This window comes from Chrysochloris asiatica, unplaced genomic scaffold (genome assembly GCF_000296735.1).
Source record: "Chrysochloris asiatica unplaced genomic scaffold, ChrAsi1.0 scaffold00122, whole genome shotgun sequence".
Classification (NCBI taxonomy): Eukaryota; Metazoa; Chordata; class Mammalia; order Afrosoricida; family Chrysochloridae; genus Chrysochloris; species Chrysochloris asiatica.
In genome coordinates, this window is record NW_006408640.1 from 5,542,765 (window position 1) to 5,552,752 (window position 9,988).

Here is a 9,988-nt window from a genome sequence, read left to right on the forward strand (position 1 = left end):
ATATTGCAGCATATTGCAGAACCTTGGGATGTGAGGGAGGGGAGGAAAAGTGATATCTATCAAGGATGGAAGGTATAACATGGTGGAAAAGTTGGACATTTGGGATATTTTAAACCTCCCCTTCACAGGGACCAACCTTGTATTGATATTTCTAACAGAAATTCTCTATTCAGACATCAGCAAAACAAAGGAAGTTGCTCAGTGAGATGGACTGACACAGTGGCTACCGCAGTGGGTTCAAGCATAGCAACAGTTGTGAGGGTGGCTCCGGACCAAGCAGTGTTTCTGTGTACATGAGGTCATTATGAGTCAAAATGAACTCCACAACACCTAGCAACAATAACAACACATGTAGATAAGAAAAACCTTAAAATCAAAGTAACATGTCTGCTATTAATTTTTTTAAATCAATGTTTTTTAAATTTCCTCAGGTATATTAGTTTTAACTAGTTAGAAGTTAAAATCATCTCTTCAGGGAAGACTTTTTGGTCCTGTACCCGGCAAATGCTTTCTTCCATCGGGCTGTCAACTTTAAGTTTCTGAAATTAACAGTTTGTTCTGAAAGTTTACAGTTTGTGCCTGTAGTTTGTTGCCATTGAGTTGGCTTAGATTCATGGTGTCCTCTTGTACAAAAGTGCAAAACTTTGTTCAGTTCTGTGTCATCCTGATCATTAGTAAACTTTAGTTTTCAGTAGTTAATTTTTAGAAGTAGTTTCCCAGGCCTTTCTTCTTAGACTGTCTTATTCTGGAAGCTCTACTGAAACCTGTCCACCATGGTGGCATTGCTGGTATTAGAAAAAATGATGGCATAACTATCAGCATCACAGAAACATGAAAGCCACAACAGGAACAAAGTGACAGCTCCTAGGGGGAGATTTTCCATAGTCCTCTCTCTATCACTTATGGTAGGAAACCCAACCCAAACATAACAGATATTTTTTCCAACCTGAGAGTAAGTTGTAATTATTTCTACCATTGCTAAAAGGCTGATCTATTATTACACATACTGTCCAACTTTCCAACTTGGTGTTGGTGGGGAAAGCAAACAAACAACACCAATACTCGTGGTGGCACCAGCAGTTGTTGTCAGGTGCCATCGAGTCGGAACCGACTCATAGCAACCCCATGCACAGCAGAACGAAACAATGTCCGATCCTGGGCCAACCTCACTACTGCTGCCACACTTGACGCCATCAATGATGCCGCCTGGCCGATCCATCTCGTTGGGGGTCTTCCTCTTTTTCTCTGACCCTCCATCTTACCCAGCATGACATCCTCCAGCAGTAGAATGTCCCAAAACCTGTTATTCTCTCCCACCTTCCCCTGAAGGCTTCCAGATGGAATTTATGAGGACTATTTAGTGGAGTCCTGGTGTGGTGCTGTGGGCTAATGCATCAGACTGCAAAGCCATTTGAACTGCAAGGTCAACGGTTCAAGCTTACCAGCTGTTCCTCAGAAACCCTATACAGGGTTGCTATGGGTCGGAACTGACTTGACAGCACTTCACAAGAACAACAACAACTTAGTGAGTGCCTGCATACCCCAGCTTCTGTGCTAGGTCCTTTACATTCATGACAGCTACTGTTTACAGCCCTCGGGAGCCTGTGGAGACTGAGACTCAGAACTCAGGCAGCTTGCCCATGGGTGTCAGTGACAGGCAGTACCATATCGGCCCAGTTTTCACACTTCACCACACAAGATCCCCACAGAATTTTGAAGTTGATAAATCTCTTAGTTGCATTCAACATTTTCCCTCCACACTACATGCCATCCACAAAGTCACAGTTCACTACAGGACCCCATGTGGTTCTGGGCTCCTGTATGGAATCCTAAATGATGATTTATCCCTAATTTTTGACTCATCCTCAAAATTTTTCCTAGGTACCATCTGGGTAAGCTTTGCAGCAGACTGGTTAATTCAGGCAAAATGTCTGCAACGTTAATAGGGAATATGTCTTTCCTTTTATTAAACTGCACTTCAACAAAAGTTCAGTGGATTAAAGTTAGGATTTGTCAATATACTACAAATCTCAACTTGCACCACAGTGGCCAATGCATATGTGTGGGGGCTAGTGCACCTCAAATCCCACCTTGCTGGAACTGTTTTTCTTTCAGTCAGTGCTGTAACTCAACGTAGGACTTTGTTGTCAGCACAAAGATGTCATCATTTCCTGGAAGCAGACAGAAAGTGATGTTGGAGTTGAGAAGCATTGGAGAGCTAGGCCATGAGACATAAGCCTATGATTTGCTGTCTTTGTCCTCATCCTTAGTCTCCTCACCTAGAAGACAGGATGTTCATGCCCATCTCATAGGTCCAGAAGGATCACGTTCATACTCGACATATGCTTGAAGACCACTCACAAAATGGTATCTCAACATTGTTGACCCCTGACTCCCTTTCAAGGGGGCTTTATAGGGCCCGTTCCCTTCCCTTTTAGCCAGGAGAAGAAGGCCTGGGCCTCTCCTTGGGGACAGTAATTTAGGTATGTGTCCCATCTGGGCATCAGTCTCATGCAGGCCCCAAGAGATGATTCTAAAAGACTGTGGCAGAGTTGATGGAAGGGGTGGAATGAGCTTTCTGTGGCTGTTGTCACCAGGCCAGCAGTCCTGGCCTGAAGGGAGTTGCACAGATGGCACCAAGACTGCAGCCTGAGTGAGTGCATCTGTGGCTTGGCATCTGCTGTCCTGCATGGCTGAGCCAGGAACAGGACAGCAAGTCACCAGGAATCACTAGAGAGTCTCAGGACATAAGGTGGTGGAAAAGCACTCAGTCACACTTGCCTCTTGTCAAAGTGAAGTGAACAGGACATGAATCTGGACATGACTCAGATTTAAGCTCAGTGGATGACCCACCACTATCTGCAAAGAAAAGTTGAAGGTCCTCCCTGGTATTCCAGAACCCAGGAGCCTGGATAGCGAATCCCATGGGCCAGTAGCATCAACATCACTGGGAGCTTGTGTGTAGAAAGGCAGAATCTCAGGCATCCCAGTTCTAGTGAATAAGAATCTGCATTTTAACAATCTCTCCAGGCAGTTCAGTGTAGACCACAGTTTAAAAAGCAGGGATCTTAAAATTAGATAATGGAATAGTGATTCTGTGGCTGTAGGGGCCCTGAATCAGTCCTTTATTGCTTGAAATCCCGAGCCTCACAGGGAATTTATGTAGTTCTGGATCTTTATGATGCTGTTTGACATGACTGGAAGAAGAGTTCATATTTGGAAGCCTGCTGAAGAGCACAGTAAATCTCAGAGGGAATAAAACACTCACAGCAGAAAAGCTACCATTTCCTTTGCTCCCTCATTTCACATTGGCCTTTCCTCATGAAAGCTCTTGTGGGTTAGTAATGGTAGGATCAATATTCTTATACTGCAGTGAGTGGAAAGCAGAACAATTACATTTTGAATAATTTATCATTCTCCAGCATTTGAAGTTGAAGACTTGCCAACTATTGAGTTCTTTAAAAGGTTATGGTCCCTTCTTTTCCTTTCCTGGCTGCCATCTTAGGCCAGATCTTCTTTTGCTTTGTTAGACTTTGCCAAGATAAAGCAAGTTAAAAGCAACAACAGCACCAACCAAAACACACACACAATAGAAATGATTTTGGTTTGAAGTCCCTGTGAGTTTTCCTACTTTAGGTCTCCTCTTTGCCTGCACCATATACTTGACTTATTAATGATGAAGAAACCAAAAATAAGGAAAATACAAGCCTGTTCCTCTACCTCCTCAGTTTCCTGGGTAATCTTACATGCGTTTCTCACTGAGTGATGGAGAAATCACACAAAGGAAGAAAACCCTGGGAATCTACTTTGGCAACATCAGCCATCGAAAGTCCTGTGGAGTGCAGCTCTGCTTGGACACACATGGAGTTGCCCTGAGTTGGAATCAACTCTGTGGCAGCTGGTTGGCAATTAGACTTCAAAATTAATTGTTGGGCTGGGACTTTGCACAAAAAATTTTCTTTGCCAGTGTTGAAGAAAAACTCCAAACCTTTGAAAAGAAATTGAAAGAGGACTTATTTTAGATGAGAAACCATTCAAATTACCAGCTCACACAAGAGTACACTAGTGAGATACAGAGAAAGTGTCTCAGGTGGGGGCAGGTATAGGACTAAAGCAGGAAATTAATTGAGGTCACAAAAGGGAAGGTTAAAGGAAGTGGGCAAGTAGCTACAATTGGAGGTGGCATATAGGTATTAGTTACAGGAGTTAATTACAGAATTCATGTGGGCACATAGATGTAAAATCAGGCACAGAATACTTACAATGCATACCTTCCAGACAAAGTTGTAAGAACATCTAGTTTGGTATAAAACATTTCTTGGGGATGCCTGGTACCTTGGCTGGTGCTAATAATTGGCACCGAAGCCCTTTTATTAGAAACTGCTTGCTTGAACAAAACCTTACGTTGCCTGGGGTATACAGCTAACGGGTTGACACCCAAGGTCTTTTTCTTGAGACATTGTTTCTACATCCCTATCATGAAAGGGCCATTTTACACAAATGTGGTTGTGTTAAGACTTCCTTAGATTACATGCTTTCCATATTCTGACTTGTCTGCAGAGAAAATATCTCCCTAACGACCCATGGTTGCTAGCCAAAGAAAGATTTAAAAGCAGGCATTGTTAACTTCTATTTTAATTCTGCTGAATGCAAAAGAAGTATGGATTTCATTCAGGCATTTTATTTTGGTCAAAGGTTCCGGAAAATTTCTCTCTTACATCAATTATTAAATAAAAGATCCATTCTCAAGATAAGAAAGTGACTTCCAGCTCTAGGATCCCATAAACACCTGGATTCTAGCAAGGAGCAGACCCTGGTGATGACTACCACCCTCCTGCTTCTAGGCCTACTTCTGAACTGTGTGGAACACCTCCAGCTTCAAGAATTTCCAGGACGGGGGCATGCTAGCTTGACTTACAACAAGGGGGCAAGTGTGGGCCTGTGTTCTGTGGTCTCAAAGTCCCATAAGATAGAAATGGCCTACCTTTACTTTGAGTGTTTTCTTAGAGAGGACTCCTAGTGTGGCACTATAAAATCAACTCTGGACTGCGAACCACAAAGTTGGCACTATAGAGTCATTATGGGTCGAAACTGACCCGACGGCACTTAACAAAAATTCTTAAAAAGGATTCTTTCCATAACCCAGCCCACTGTCTTCAGAGCACTGATAAAATCAAGACTTTTGTTGTTTGAGACAAACATGTCCTCCTTGGAAAATCCAGGCGTGAGAACACCCCTCAGTGTAGCTTATCCCCATTCGGTTGTTTGGTTCATTAAAGAAGTCTTTGTCATCCTCACTTGTGTGCCCCTGAAATGGTGCTACTGTCCTTCCAAAGAATTGGGAAGGAGTAACACACCCCACACAAAACACGTTAGAAAGACAAGAAGGAGCTCTGGTAGCATAATGGTTACGAGTTGGACTGCTAACCTCAAGGTCAGCAGTTCGATACTACCAGCTGTTCCTCAGGAGAAAGATGAGGCTTTCTGCTCCTGTAAAGATTTACAGCCTTGGAAACCCTATACAGGGTCACTATGGGTCGGAACCGACTTGATGGCACTTAACAACAATAACAACACACCCCACACAAAGAGGTTAGAAAGACAAGAGGATTAGTCAGAGCAAAGATAGGTAGAATTTATTAAGCATAGACGTTCTTAGAGAGAGATAAGCATGGGCTTCCACCTCGGGATTGAGGAAGAGCCTTAAATACAATTTGGCTTTTTCTTTATATAGCCTTCTGTCAGGGACATGAGCTGTAGTTCTGGTTCAAGAGTCTGAGTAGCTAATTTGGGCAAATAGTCTAGCTACCCTAACTTTCTTCCCCTTTACAACAGTTCCATTTTCAGCACCCTGTTAGGATCTTTGTATTGTTGATGCTGGTCTAATTTTCTGCTGACTTTGATCTAAAATAGTTTCCTTGAGTCTTGTTTTTCAGGTTTTAGCTTACTATTGATTCGTTTTAGTGCCCCCTCTCACCCACCCCTCTTCTTAGAATTTCCTCTCTGTTGAGGTTGGTTATTTCTGCTGAGACAGAGAGTAACTTGAGACCCTATGCCTTTCCCTAGTCTACCTGCCTAACATTCCCATTAGACTCGCTCACTTGTTCTTTCCCTCAGGAAAGAGAAAGTGATGAAATTTTTATTATACTATGCTATATGGAGTCCTGGTGTGGCGCTGTGGGTTAATGCGCTAGACTGCAAAGTCAGTTTGAACTGCCAGGTTGGTGGTTCAAGCTCACCAGTTGCTCCTTGGAAACCCTCTAGAAGGTTGCTATGGGTCGGAACCGACTCAACAGCATTTAACCACAACAACAATATTGTTGTTGTTAAGTGCTATGGAGTCTGTTCAATTCATAGCGACCCTGGTTTGAGTTGTGGTTAGCTGTCCAGTGCTTATCCTACAGCACCACACCAGGACCATTTACTATGATATTTTTTGCTGTTACTGTTGGTATGTGCCATTGAGTCAGTTCTGAATCACAGTGACTCCAAGGTGCAGCTGGTGAGTTTGAACTGCCAACGTTGGGGTTAGCAGTCCAGTGCTGATTCTACAGTGCCACACCAGGAACAATGTCAGGAATCTTACAGATTTCCTGGAATATATTAGATGGTGCAAAGAATACCTCCAGTATCTACAAAAGAAAAATGTCTTTCCAAATACAAGGAGCTTCATTCTTGTGAATTTAAAATGACCTGCCTGGTTTCCTGCTCCTGTATGCATTTATTTGTCCACTCAGTATGTGTAATGTTGTTGTTGTTAAGTGCCATCAAGTCAGTTTTGACCCATAGTGACCCTGTATAGGGTTTCCTAGGAGTGACTGGTGAGCTGGAACTGCCAACCTTGTGATTCAAACTGACTTTGCAGGCCAGCGCATTAACCTGCAGTGCCACAGCAAGCCTCCCAGTAAGTGTAATAGTGCACCTATATTTTCCAGGCACTGTGCATATGGGGTTACCACAAAACACAGGAAGGATGATTTTCTCCCAGAGTTGACAGTGCAGAACCACAGTTCTTCAACCCATTCCGAAACTCTGCAATCAATCCTTTTCTGAATCACAAGAGATTTAAAGTGTCCTCATACCTTGATGTCCTGGTGTGGCGCTGTGGGCTAATGCGTCAAGACAGCAAAGTCGTTTGAACTGCAAGGTTGGTAGTTCAAGCTCACCAGCTGCTCCTTGGAAACCCTATACAGGGTCGCTATGGGTTGGAATCAACTCGATGGCACTTAACAACAACAACATACCTTGATGGCGCTGTGGGTTAACACTCTGGATTGCAAAGTCAGTCCGCAGCTCAAGCTCACCAGCAGCTTCTCGGAGAACCTATACAGAGTCGCTATAGGTCAGAACCGACTCCACGGCACTTAACAACAACAACATACCTTGATGATTCATCACATCAGTTTTGCTGGAAGCCTCACTTTAAATCTGAATTTAGAGAAAATGCAGAGTGTGGCCATACTCAGAGTCAGGAGTCATAACCATTGCTCAGCTGTGTCTGGAGAACACAGGATCATTTTCAGTCCTTGAGCGCCAATGACAGTTTCTTTGCTGGGCTTTGAACTGACTTGGTTGGCATCCATGATTCCTTCTTTCCCTTCAATTTCTCCCATTTGGAGTGTAAATATCCACCTATTCTACCACTGCACTTTGAAAACAGAAAACTTGTGTTCTAGGTTTCAAAGATTCACAGATGGAAAGAATTTTATCTAGGATGGACACGAAGTCTCACCCATACTTGATTTGATGACTCAGAAGATGAGATTTTACTGAGTTGATGCTGAAGGGGTTAAGACTTTTGGGATGAAGTGATAGAATGTGTTTTGCTCAGGGAAAGGACATAACTTAGGGGAAGCACAAAGGGTAGAATGTTATGGATTAAATTGTACTCTTTCAATACATGCGTTGGACTCCTAACCCCTATTCCTCTGGATGGAATCCATTGGGAAATAGGGGTTTCATTGTTATATCAATGAGGCCGTACCAACATACACCACTCATCTGTCAGTTTGTTGTACTGTGGCGGCTTGCATGTTGCTGTGATTCTGGAAGCTATGCCATGTTGTTGTTAAGTGCCATCGAGTCGGTTCCGACCCATAGCGACCCTGAACAGGGTTTCCGAGGCTGTAAATCTTTACGGGAGCAGAAAGCCTCATCTTTCTCCTGCGGAGCAGCTGGTAGTTTCGAACTGCTGACCTTGCAGTTCACAGCCCGATACGTAACCACTATGCTATCAGAGCTCCTTTATGCCATAGGTATTTTAAATACCAGTTGGGTCATCCACAGTAGATAGGTTTCAACTGGGCTTCCAGACAAACACAGACTAGGAAGAAGGAAAGCAAGACTGCTTCTGAATATTTAGTCACCGAAACCTTATGAACAGCAGTAGAACACTGTCAGCACCAGAATATTGACTATTGAACCATGATGAAGAACACCAGAATATTGTCAGATACAATGCCAAAAGAAATGCCTCTCAGGCTGGAAGGCACTTAAAAAGCGACTGGGGTAGAGCTACCTTCTCTAAGTAGAGTTGACTGTGATGACGCCTTCATTTGTAAATCTGCTACACAAGACCTTTTTTAAGTGTCAAGAGCAAAGATGTCAGTTGAAGGACTAAGGTGCACTTGACCCAAGCCATGGTATTTTCAATAATCTCATACACATTTGAAAGTTGGACACTGAGTAATGAAGACCATAGAAGAATTGATGCATTTGAGTTGGAGGAGAATATGGAAAGTACCATAGACTGCCAAAAGAACAAATAGATCAGTGTTGGAAGAAGTACAGCCAGAGTGCTCCTTGGAAGCCAGGATGGGCAAACTTCCTCTGTCATACTTCGGACATATTATCAGGAGGGATCATGTTATCAGAAGGCTATCACGTTTGGTAAAGTGAAGGGTTGGAGAGAAAAAGAAAAAAACCCAATGAAATGGATTAGCACAGTGGCAGCAGCAATGGGCTTAGGTGAAGCCGCAATTGTTAGGTTGGCGCAGGACTGCACAGTGCTTCATTGTGTTGTGTACAGGGCCTCTATGAATCGGAACCAACTCGAAGGCACCTAACAGCAACAACAACATAACAATGTAGGGTGTGTCCTAAACAAGTAAAGAATAGAAATTTATTTTCTCACTAATCACTTCTAAGTTATAAAAAGAGTAGATTGCACACAGAGGTGGGAACATACTGGGGAGGACAGATGCCATGTGCAATCACCAAGAACCAAAGAGCGATAAGGGCTACTGACAAGGGAGGAATTGACATGACAAGGGAGGAATTGACATGCTGAGATGCTGACTTGGACTTTAAGCCTCCAGAACTGTGAAAAAATAATGCTTTGTTCTTTAAAGTCACTAACCTGTCATATTTGTGTTCCAGCAGCATTAAGAAACTAAGACATTAGGCCTCTTTAACTATATTTCTTATGGAACTTCATTTACATATGTTAGACCATTGGATAGTGATCCACAGCTACTAGAGACTATGTGTCCTGGATTTTTGTCTCTATTGTTCCTTTCTCTTTGTGTTTTGGTTTGTATAATTTTTATTGGCTAATTTTCAGGATCACTGATTTATTTTCCCCTCAGTTGCGTCCAATACGTTGAAAAGTTCATTGTTCATAATGGTTTTTATTCCTATCATTTCCATTTGATTCTTTCTTATAGTTTCCATTTCTTTGCTGAAATTCCACATTTTTCCATGCATTGTTGTTGTTGTTGTTAAGTGCCATGGAGTCAATTCTGACCCATAGAAACACTGTATAGGGTTTCCAAGGAGCAGCTGGTGAGCTTAAACCACCTACCTTGCAGTTCAAATGACTTTGCCCACAGTGCCACACCAGGACTCCATGCAGTCTACTTCTTCTTTTTTTTTTATGGAAAAATTCCCTTATCTTTTTTTTTTTAATTTAAGGTTTTTATTGTGGATTGAGTGAAAGTTTACAGGGCACATCATCAGTTTCACATTCAACCATTCATATACCTTGTTT

General features: G+C 42.7%; 1 pseudogene; it reads left to right on the plus strand.

The window, feature by feature from the left end:
- Positions 1-65: 65 nt before the first annotated feature.
- LOC102835091 overlaps positions 66-9,988 on the plus strand; it is a 24,907-nt pseudogene continuing 14,984 nt past the window's right edge.